This window comes from Haliotis asinina, chromosome 9, assembly GCF_037392515.1.
Source record: "Haliotis asinina isolate JCU_RB_2024 chromosome 9, JCU_Hal_asi_v2, whole genome shotgun sequence".
Taxonomy (NCBI): Eukaryota; Metazoa; Mollusca; class Gastropoda; order Lepetellida; family Haliotidae; genus Haliotis; species Haliotis asinina.
Genome location: NC_090288.1, coordinates 47898934 through 47909724, shown reverse-complemented (window position 1 = coordinate 47909724; position 10791 = coordinate 47898934). Strand labels below are relative to the sequence as shown.

General features: G+C 37.5%; 1 long non-coding RNA gene across 1 annotated transcript; it reads right to left on the bottom strand.

The window, feature by feature from the left end:
* Positions 1 to 419: 419 nt before the first annotated feature.
* Positions 420 to 10449, bottom strand: LOC137296789 (uncharacterized). The gene is made up of 2 exons (XR_010957664.1): positions 10373 to 10449; positions 420 to 9239 (listed from the first exon to the last, which is right to left on the bottom strand). It is a non-coding gene; the product is annotated as an uncharacterized lncRNA (long non-coding RNA).
* Between the last annotated feature and the right edge of the window lie 342 nt (positions 10450 to 10791).

Sequence of the window (10791 nt, the reverse complement as noted above, 5' to 3'; positions counted from 1 at the left end):
GAAAACTAGTAACCACTTATGGTTACAAAGAGCAAATACACTTGGATTGGATTTCATATCAGCTCAAAATGCAGCCATATAGTAGAGTTAACTTTCTTTGCTATGAATCACTTTTCAATAAATAATCCATTAAACATTAACATCAGATACCATGTTGATTTATTGTTCCATAAAAACATCATGAATATGTCATAAAGTCAGAGCAAATGGAAACTCAGTCAGGACATGTTACTTTCTGAAAGTCACTGTGGCAAGTGGTTTTGAAAAACAATTTTGAACCCCTGCAACAAACCAACCTCCCATGACAAGCTCGGGTTGCTGAAGATCAGTTCATTCCCAGATCTTCACAGATGTATTAGATGAGAGTTAACAGTTGTTTTCTGTAGGATGTCTTCCAAAACAAAAAACAAACTCATGACTTGAAAAATAAGGTAAATAATTTATTGAATATTTTGCATAAATAACATGTACATATCTGTGTACAACGCAAATGAGCTTGCACACTTTAGCCCATCCTTGAGGTTTGGGGAATATTTTCATCTCCATGTTTCGTGAACCAGAGCATCAAGACACAACAAGGCATCTGGCTGAAAATGGCAGCTCAGGACTAAATCCCATTGTATTAGGGTCTGGTAGGAGAGAAAATGGATGCCAGAGGAGTGTTTTCTTTGCATTGTTGTGTCCAGATGGTTCTAGTGCACTGAAACTGATGAAAAGAAACAAGAATGACTTGAGCCTGGAGAGACACCATGTGTACAGGGATAAAGAGGAAACAATCACAGGTTAATTACAGGCAGAAACAGAATTATCTGACTTTAATGTCTAGTTGCAATACTAGCATAGGGACTGGCCAGCTATTCTCAAGGTGTTCATAGCCTTACAAACTTCTTAAGCCCATGCTTATCACAGTTTCTATAGCCAAAGGTAACAATAGGGCTATGAAAGTTTTGAGAATAAGGGCCCTGGTCATTTGTTTTGTCTTGGGACTTTTATCGTATACTCAACAACAAAAAAGTAAAGGACCACCCCAACTGTCAATATTTAAGTAACCAATAGTTCATGATATGAGCCATGTAATTTTGATTAGGGCTGTCCTTAACCTTTTCAGTTGAGTATACTTTCCTGAACTACTTTTCCATCTCAAACATTTGTTCATACTTGACAATATAAGTAACGCTTTGTCAGCATGCCGCCATGCCCAACCCTCCCTCTCATGACCTTTAATAAATGATTACTCCCAAAACAGGGTTATATACTGTCTAGTGGCCGTCTCCACTTTTCCTATGTCGTCTCTCCATCATCAGTAGCCGCTCACTCCCTACACAAAGATTTTTCATTGAACGCCAATCTGCCTCTGTCTCCCCACCCCACTTACAAGTGACCACCTCCTCCATCAGCCATGTAGTTGGGATACTTTCTGTCAACAATCACCCCCTACACTGTGATACTTCCTTGACCCCAATCTCTCTCTGTCTCCCCTACCCTCTTACAAGTGACCACCTCCACCATAAGCCATTTACTTGGAATACTTTCTGTCAAGGCTCAGCCTGTTAACTGTGATACTCGGTCATCCCATTCCTGTAACTGACCAGTCCCTTCAGATACCCTAATGAAACACCTCATTTAAAATTCGCCATCTAGTCCATTGCAGAAACCAATTTCTTCATTGACAAAATTAACTTGAATTTTTTCAGTTAATTTTCCAGATAACACCACAGAGCATCTAATAGCTGTTTTATATACACTAAATCTTTAATTGGTTCATGTTTCCTCAGTTTAATAAGTTTTCATGAAGCTGTAACAAGTAGCCAGAGAAAAACAAACAAAAACAACATATCTACAGGGATTTACATGAACAAGATAGATAATTTACAAGTATACAATAATATACAAGATGTAAAGTCAACTTTACAACAATGAGATGTCTAGGTTCAAGGCTTTCCATGGAGTTTAAGGCATTTGATAATCTGTCTGCTGGATGATGTGTATAGCAAGACGTATTCAAACGTTCGCGTTCACTTCAGAAAGGGGCTGGTGATGGGTAGGTGAGTTGAGTTTTATACCGCTTTTAACAATATTCCTGCATCATCATGGAAAGGGACTCCAGAAATAGCATCCACATGCTTTGGATCATACCTGGGTCTTCTGTATAAGGCTGCACAAAATAATTCAATGTTTCTCAGCACATTGTTTTCAAAAGTGAGGGCGGCAGAACTTTTTTAATTTTTGATAGAAAATGGGTGACTAGGGAGGAGCACATTTTTATGTTTTTTTCCCTTTAAGTTTGGGAAGTTTAGCATGTGTTGATGAGTTGTAGATTTAGATCTTACAGACAGTCATTCTTATAGTGGTCAAATTAGGAGATAAACATCATGTGTTGATGAGTTGTAGATTTAGATCTTACAGACAGTCATTCTTATAGTGGTCAAATTAGGAGATAAACATCATGTGTTGATGAGTTGTAGATTTAGATCTTACAGACAGTCATTCTTATAGTGGTCAAATTAGGAGATAAACATCATGTGTTGATGAGTTGTAGATTTAGATCTTACAGACAGGCATTCTTATAGTGGTCAAATGGATGATCGGTACGTAGCAAAGTCAAAATTTTTGTTTTTTTAAATAGCAATAAAAAACTGTTGCACACACAAATAAAAGTGACATGCCAATACCTGAGAAACATTCACATTTTTTAATTAGCCTAAGGGTCGAATGCTGCAACTATCAGACTAACCCTACCCCTCTCCCTAAGGTCATCTGTTAGGAACTGAACTAGATTTTCACATCAACCTCATTTAAGATGACAAAGAGGATTCACACCCAGTTTTTTTTGTATTCAGTAACTTGGTAACTGTTATCCAGTCATGTTTACTCTTTTGGAGATACCTTGTATCATCACTGGATATTCTAGTTATTTAATCATAATTTTTACCGCTATATTTCCAATTAAGCCTCAAAGAAACTGTTTTCTTGGATCACTAATATTGGTAAGTAAATGTTGATTTTAAAAACTGTTATTTTCACTTCAAATAAATGTTACGAGAAATCCTGTTTGTCCATAATTCCTATAATGGTCATCTGTTTATGTTTAATTGTTTTACTTTTTAATTCAGCTGAGAAATTTCTGTTTCTTTGGTTGGTTAAAAAATTGCTTACAAATGCTTACAATGCTGAATACAATTATGTAATGTTCTTGAAAAACAAAATCCCAGTTTCAAGATGAATCTGATTTCAGTCATCACTGTAACCACAAACTGCAAATTTTTGTTAGAAGTTTCTTTATTTTTTTCAATCACAGGCATTGCCCAGGTGACTAAGATGTCACATTTCACCCTGCAAAGCTGAGTCACTTGGGCATACCATGAACCTTTGATTTTGGGATGGAAGTTGTATGTTCTCAAGACTCAGAGTTCAGCATCACAGTGGGCTCCCATGTCAAGCCGACATGCCATAATATAACTGGAATGCTGTTCAAAACACATTAAACCCAACTCACTTCTAACTGATTCTACACCCAAAAAGAGTCTTGTCATGTGACAGACAAAATACCTTTCTGTCCATTAATAGTCCGACCTTAATAACATTATAACATTTGCCACCAACAGGTCTACATATTCCTACAGTGTTATCAAGCATGGGTGTGAACATGATGCAAACCTTGAATGCTGGAAGATTTGAAATAATATTGCATATATGATTTGAAGAATTCCTTTGTGACCTTTTCTAAGGGGAGGTAACTACTACCATTCAGCTATAGTGTTAGGATAGTTGTGTTGTGAACATTATAGGTTTAACTAAATGCCAGTTATCTTGTGGTGAAGGAATACAATACTATTCATGAAATTACCTGAGGTTTCTGTGCCAGTTTCATATGTAAACAATATTAATCGTTTCAAAGATGCACTGTTTGTTCAATGTCTAAACCGTTCAGATTTTGTCCTAATATTTTAATGGCCTCTCTTAATTATTCAGAATGGACCTAGTAAATTTTACTATTTTAATGATATGACATCTGTTCAGTTATCACTCACAGTGCATCCTTGAGAAAAGTGGAAACTAAAGAATAAAAAAAATTAACATGCTTTTGTTGTCTGAATTTAACCTGAAATGTCTGGCCTTTCTATAGTGTTAATGCCAAACATTGCTACCTTCAAAGGACTACTGTGTTCTAAAACAACAAGACTGCCGAAAAAGTGAGTGAGGAAATCAGGTGAGTGGAAGAATATAGAGCATGTCTGCTCGTGCTTGGTAGGCCATTACCATACAAAAGTAGAAAAGTGAAAGGCACTAAAATATAATGGATGATCCCATCACATCTAATACTCCTATGAACTTGATACTGGTGATGTTTGTATTTATAATTCACTGTCCCCCATACAAACTCACCTTTATTTGTAAGTTACAATAAATAGAAACTGACTTTAGACTTTAGGCAAGACCAGTTTTATGTCTTGTTCTAAAGACATTGTACTAAGAAAACCTAATGGCTGGAGGGGGAAAATAATCACCAGTCAAAGTAAAATTCCCTCTGAATACTAAAAGTATTTTTCTTTTGGTAATTTATGAAGTGTATATAAGGCAACCTAAAAAAAATTATTGTTTTTGCAAGTTTTTGCACACTTTTGGCCAATAAAAACACCAGGATTTCATTTTTTTGACCAGGGAAATTTAAATTACTACTAGTATTATTTTCTTAAATTATTATTGTGGAAAATGTACAAAAGGCAGATCCATAAACAAGAAATAAAACTGGTCTGGGCTTTTATCAATGACATACTATTTGAGCACAATCAGACCACCCATAGTATGAAATAAAATGGCGCCTGAATTCAAATAAAATATAGCCTTATTTCACACAATTTTGTTGTTGACCTTATATGCAAGACATAGAATCAATACGAATCAACACTAGCACGTATGAAGTATTAATTCAGTGTCCATTAAGTAGAATGAATATACTGAATGAACTTGTCTGTGGCATGAAGAGAAGCACCAAAGCATTTCCAAGACCCGGAACCCTTGAATATGGAGCATGACACAGGTTCAAGATGTCAGTTTACATTGGTCACAGGAGGAACTGTCCAATACTAAACCATCAAGTGAAAGGTGTCAAGAACTACTCAGAATGAGTTAAGGATTATCTGATTAGTCATGTGACTGGAGTTAATCTGCCACAACCGTCATATGAAGATTTCAGGTATTCTTAACTTCTGATGAGTAGTATAATTTTTTACTACACAATTCTGTACATGCCTATCCACATAGATCTAAGGATAAAATTACACATCAGTAAGATATAACTTGAAGGCTTAAAAACAACCCACACGATGAACAACCCTGACAGAATGTTACAATGTAAGAATGTAACAATAGTAACTTTAGCAGGCATCCATATAAGCAAATGACTATAAGTCCACTACGCTACAGTTAACAGTCATATAAAATCTGCAAAGCGAAACCATTACAGTTTAGATACTAACACTCGCACACAACCTGGATGAAAAGAAGACATTTTGAAAACCAAGTTAATATACTACAACTACAATATCTGATTATGACTAGAAATGTTGCTAAAACATCTTGTTGATATTTACAAACAGATATGGGTTCTACATGATATATATATATATGATGTGAGCATCACTGGAAGTAACGTTGAATGCAATGATTCACTGTCTGATGACAAAATAAACATATTTTCAAACAAAATATTTGTAATCACAGTGAGGCTTATCTCTTCCTGATCGTAGACTACAACACCCCACCATAGCTCATACAACCATCACTTGTTTTGGGATACAGTTCCTGTAGATTCCCAACTTAGGCAATGAATTGTTCACCTCTGTCGCTGTACAATAAGAAATTACATCTCTAAACAGGTTCAGGATTTCAGAACTGAAAAGGTTCACTTCACAATGTGTTGACAGAGTAACTGAAGTTTTCCTAAAACACGCCTTGAAAAGCAAACTGAAGAACCTTTGTCCTCACAGTGTAATCCTGATTACAAAGAAGAAGCATTGTTACCCCAGTGCCAAGGACCAAATATGGTTCCCCTTGTTACCCTAATCTCAAGGACCAAATATGGTTCCCCTTGTTACCCTAATCTCAAGGATCAAATATTTAAATAATGTTTCTCCAATATTACCTAAATGTCAAGGATCAATTACTGATATAACCTAATGCCAACCATCAAATACTGATACCCTAATCTCAAGGATCAAACACTGTTTCACATGTAACCCTAATTTCAAGGATCAAATACTGCTTCACCCGTGTAGCCCTAATCTCAAGGATCAAACATTGTTTCTCCAATTTTACCCTAATGCCAAGCATCAGATGCTGATACCCTAATCTCAAGGATCAAATACTGTTCCCATGTAGCCATTATGTCAAGGATCAACCTAAAGCAATGGATGTATGAGCCTGGTGAGGGACGAAACAAAATATCCATGAAACTTGTCTGTAGATATTGAGAGATTTCAACCTGCTCATGATGTTACCATGCAAACAACCATCCTATATGAGGATGTAGAGCTGAAACAACCACAGCAAAACAGAGTCTGCAGAGTCTGTTTTTGGTGTTTGTAATGCTAAGTGCACTTCAGAGTGTCTGCAAGGCTCATCTTCATCTTGTGTGCAGGACCTGATTCATCTTAGGCATCTTCCTGCCAGAACACATCACAAAGTTTCTCACACCTCCACGTAATGGAGCTGAGATCCCGAAACTCACATCAGTCTGGATCCATCTTACATTCCAGCAATCAGCAAGGCCTCATCACAAGTTGCTTGCACCTCTACATGACAGACCTCAGACCTCATAACTCACATAGTCCCAGATCCACACAGCATCAGCATCCTGCCAGGAATCATTACAAACATCCTTGAGCTATCACATATTAGATGACAGGCCCTGGAACTTGAATAAAGTTTAACAGTTCATCTCAAACCCAGCAATCTTTCACCAATACTTAATGTTGGTCTGTTACTTGTCTTAGTGTCCTCCACATGCGGATATCAGTCTTGAGTTGGCAGAACTATCACCTTGATAAAACATTATTTGAACAGCTGAACTTTTATAACAGAACTAATATGCCTTTGCACCATATGGAACCCTGATACTGAACATGCTTTGAGGCAAGGATCATATGCCAATTTATCTTCAAACACTTATCAAAATACATTTCTTCAGTTTCTGCCTCTAGATGCTCAATGGTTTTCTATCAGAATAGAAGACAGTAATAGACAAGTCTTTCATCAACATCACCACATTATCGTGTTGGTGCCCTTTCTATTCTCCAGTTCTCATACATGTTTTTATCTCGATCTATGCAATCCTTGATGTGTCCAGCAACAGGTTGATCTAGGCCAATGTACCCACAAATTGACTGATCAACATAAGTACACCCTGATCAGCTTAACAACAGACTGATACATCCAAACCATACATGATGAATCTGGCAACAGATCAGTGCATTCATGTCTTCTGTGATGAATCTTACAACAGTTTAATCCATCTAAGCCTATATCAGTGAATGGAGCAACAGGTGGATCCATGAAGGCCTTCACTATGAATCTAGCCATAAGTCAGTCCATCCACACCATCACTGATGCATTCACTGGCAGGTTCATCAATCCAAGCTTTCATGATTGCAATTAGCAATTATAGCAATATATTCAGGCCTTCTTTGATGAATCTAGCAACAGACTGATCCACCAAGGCCTTTCTCGATGAATCTACCAAGGTGGATCCTTCTAAGCCATCATTGATTAATTCAGTCAATACATCAAAGCTTTCTTTGATGGATCTAACAAAATGTTCATCCATCCAAGCTTTTTGTCAGTGAATCTAGCCAGCAGGTTAATGCATTCAAGACTTGATCCATCCAAGCTTTGTCAATAAATCTAGCAACAAACCAATATTATCCAGGCCTTCTTTCATGAATGTAGCAACAGGCTGATCCATCCAAGCCTTCACTGATGAATAAAACAATGGGTCAATGAACATACATGCTTTCTTTCAAGATTCTAGCAACAGGTGGATGTATCAAGCAAAACATTAATGCATCCTAGACTTCCTTGATAACCTAGCACTCTTTTCATTGATGTTTTCTTTGATGAATCTGGTAACAAGGTCATCCATCCAAGCCTTCATTGATGGATAAAACAATGGGTCAAAGTATCCAAGCGTTCTGTCATATATCTGCCAGTGAGTGAAGGCCTTCATCGATGAATCAAGCAAAGAATCAATGCATCCACTTCCTCGGTAACCTAGCAACAAGCTCCTTCAACCATACACCTATACTGTCATTGACGGTCCCAAACATCTTCTTCACCAAGGAGGAATAACATTTCATTCGAAAATTCTACAGGTACATGATCCCTACTATTAATGTCCTCACAGAAATCATCACCTCATTAAGGCTCAGTGAATAAAACCAACAACTTTACAGTATGTACATTATGGAAGGCCAATTGTTTGACAAAATCTGACTTTTACAAGCTCTTGGTCAGCAGTGTTGAACACACTGCCAAAATGTTACTTTTCCTCATACACAAATACAGCAATATGTAATATCTACTTCTGGGACAAGACCTTGGCATCAGGAATGGCCCTGACATTATGATGTATCCACAAGATGACCCACACACATTTCATGAATGTTGTGGACATAGTGAAGCATGCTAAAAGAGGTGATCTTTGGACATTTACACTGCTTGGTTTGATAAGAGAGTCACCTCGAATGGGCATAGCTAAAAATTAATTGTTTGCAAATTTTCATTTTTGAAATGCAAGCATCACCCTTTGATTTTCTTCATGAACCGAGCATAAGCAATTTATATGGCTATATCAAATCATCCTAAAAGTCAAGTCTTCTTGACACTTGAGGAACTGGCTACAATATGACACTTCAAAAACACTTGTTGATCATCAGCGATCCTGAAAATGTTCCATCAACATTGTCCATGGATGCCCAGACGTGGATCTGTAGTTGAAACTCCAGCATGTTTGGAATGTGTTGACAAGGACTCAATGGTGATGGAAGAGGAAAGTATTCCATGGCCATACTTCTGTGAGTTCTCTTTCTTGTTTGAGCCATTCTCAAGTATTTGTGTATCCAGGGTGCCTGGCTAATTTCTTGTTCTTTTCCTCTATGCTAAGACAGAAAACTTTTTAAAAGCAGCAGTGCCAGCAGTAGTGATGATACTTGATACGTCTGTGCTCCACAAGTATTACCCTCCTGCAAACAGAATATATATTTCTTAAGATGAGGAGAGGCGCAGTATGCAATGTATTCATTGAACCTATGTTAACAGTAGACTTTTAATCTCATGACAAGTTCATATCTAACAGACAGTATTCTGACAAGTAGTATGTTTCATAAAGATAACAAGCTTTACTGAAAGATATTGAGGTCTATCAGGCTCCTTTAAACATGTCAAGGTCAGCCTTTAGTAGAGGTCCTTGCCAAACCTTTCCTTGACAGCTTTCTCATCAAGCTTCTCTGCTGAAAGATATTGAGGTCTATCAGGTTTCTTGGATAAACATAACAAGGTCAGCCTTTAATAGAGGTCCTTGCCAAACATTTCTTTCAGAGCTTTCTCATCAAACTTCTCTACTGAAAGATACTGAGGTCTATCAGAGTCCTTTAGGTAAATGTATCTGTAGGAAATTCATCCTCCAAAGTGTCATTCTGATAGGATGTTGATTCAAGAGCAAGAATATTTGACTGCTAAGACAGACATCATTTTCATTATAACCTATTCATATAGCACCGAGTTCCAGCTAGGCACTTCGTTTTTCCCTCAATCATAGGATGTCAGTCTCAACGGCACTTTGTCTTATCAATCTCAATGCCCTGGGAACCATGCAGCCACTAGTTAATGTGGCTTTCCCATCCTCTTGAGGTATCCATTCCGAGATGGGTGGAATGGAACACATAGTGACCGTACTTGGTCAAACTTTACTGTATGCTGCTGTACCCACAGTAAGGTGTTTGCATGTATTCATGTGCCTACCATCTTGTCATGTACCAAAGGATTTGTGTGTTCTTTCAAGTGCACAGGGTTGTGTACTCTACCCCAGGGGTTGTGACTGAAAAAGAGTCTGCACACAAAACTGATTCCAAGGTTTTTACCCCCAGTCACAGGTGGGCTCTATCATGGCACCTCAATCACGTTTGAGTTTTGCCAATAAAATATGTACTCATAAGATGCAATAAAAAACAAACAAACAAACACAACAAACTCAAATTTAAGTTACATAATAGCACTAGAATGAAACTTGAATTTCTGTTCCTAAATCCACCAGCTGTGGTGCCTTCATCACTCAAAAGTAAAAACCACAAGAAGTTAGAGTGTACAATTTACTTACCTCTATTGTTGAGTCATAACATCTTGTTTTCCTGGGTGGATGTGACAATTTGGATACACGCTTGCACTTCTCTTCTTCTGTATGTGATCAGTGTTAAGGGATACTGTAGGTGAGCCTGTATACTTACAGTTAGATTAGATTAGATTCTTTGTCTCTGTGTACTATTATATGGTAAGTGCTGCTTCAGTGAGTAGAGTATAAAGATGGGAAAATGACACAAAGCACTGGCTTGACACTCTAATGACCCAATACACCTTGGTCTGACCTTAATCAAAGTGGTGTAATACTGGGACTGTTCAAACTACCCAGTCATCTTACAGGGATCTATTTAGACTGCCCATCCCATCCTATCCTTGATCATAGGGATTTATTCAGGGAACCCATCGTCAGAAAACTGCTTTTCATAAAGCGCATAACAC